We start from the raw sequence: 1,352 nt of genomic DNA, 5'->3' as shown, positions 1-1,352 counted from the left end.
TTTTTGTTTTTCCATATTAGGCTCAAGGGTTGATTTTGAAAATAAATTTTTTATTTTAAGGCTCAAAGGGGTTAACAAAGGATATTCCTATTTTTGGTTGGTCATTTTTGGTCAAGTGGCTCATTCTAATTGAAAGAACTTGCCTTGATCATATCCTATCAAATTATGTGCAATCAAGTAAAGAAAGATTCAAACAAAATCAATTGTGCAAAATCAAAAAGTTTCTCACTAAGTTCACATAAGTATTGTGTTTGGCTTATACTCCCTTACAAGGTTGGGATCCACACTTTTTTGATACAAAAATATTTGCAAAAACTTGTTACATAAAATTGATTTTCAATTTGCAAAAATTTTCAAGTTATGACATTATGAGATGTTTTTCACAAACGTTTAGCATACATCTCATTTTGCTCAATCAAATCTTAATTTAAAGTATGCTTAACATTTCTAATCATGTGATCATGCTTCAAAAAATTTGTTTTAGCCATTTTTTTTTTGGTTTTGAAATTGTTTTAGTTTTTTGAACAAACAAATTTTACTTTTTACATATTTACACAATTTAGTAAAAAAGAAAATTGTTTTAAATTACATCAAGTCTTGTCCCCCCTTTTTAAATGAAGGCTTGTCCTCAAGCCTTAAACATTTTTGGGTTTTACTATTAAACCAATTCCCCAGCAACGGCGCCAATTTGTTGAAAGCGTTGTTCGGTGTTTATTTGTTGGGAGTTTTCTCCTCTCAACAAATCATCCTGACAGCAGTGCCAATTTGTTGAAAGATTAATACTCTCATTTTTGTTATGTCCTTTTTGTAAATAAAAGAACTCGGTTTTATTCTTTGTTCGCCATCTCGGCTTTGTTGAAATAAATTCCAACGCCGGTATAATGGTTTCAAGAATATTCCAGTTACAACTTACTTTCTTAATAATCATGTGAAAAAGTCATTCCTTCTTTGCCCCATCTCGGCTTTGTTAGAATAAATTCTAACACCGGTATAATGGTATCGAAGCAATTAATTATTACATAATTATTAAGTACCTTTGAATACCATCTCGATTATGTGGAATAAATTCCAACATCGGTTTAATGGTATTCTAATATATAAAAGTGATGAATAGTTAGTTGTTAGATACAAATAAATAAATAAAGAACATAAGAATAATAAATTTAGTGACCTTTTATTTATGTACTCCCTTTCGGGTTCATTTTATTAACAAACCAAACTTCTTCCTTAAGGAAGGTTGGTATTAAAGAATAAATAAAATGCGGAAAGTAAATAACAATAAATAAAAGTTAGTAAGTTAGTTCATCAGTTTTGTATATTAAAAGGTGTTTTCAACAAATAAATTTATTGAT

The sequence above is a fragment of the Lupinus angustifolius genome, chromosome LG01, assembly GCF_001865875.1.
Source record: "Lupinus angustifolius cultivar Tanjil chromosome LG01, LupAngTanjil_v1.0, whole genome shotgun sequence".
Classification (NCBI taxonomy): domain Eukaryota; kingdom Viridiplantae; phylum Streptophyta; class Magnoliopsida; order Fabales; family Fabaceae; genus Lupinus; species Lupinus angustifolius.
The sequence above is the reverse complement of the archived record's forward strand: the minus strand, read 5'-3'. Positions refer to the sequence as shown.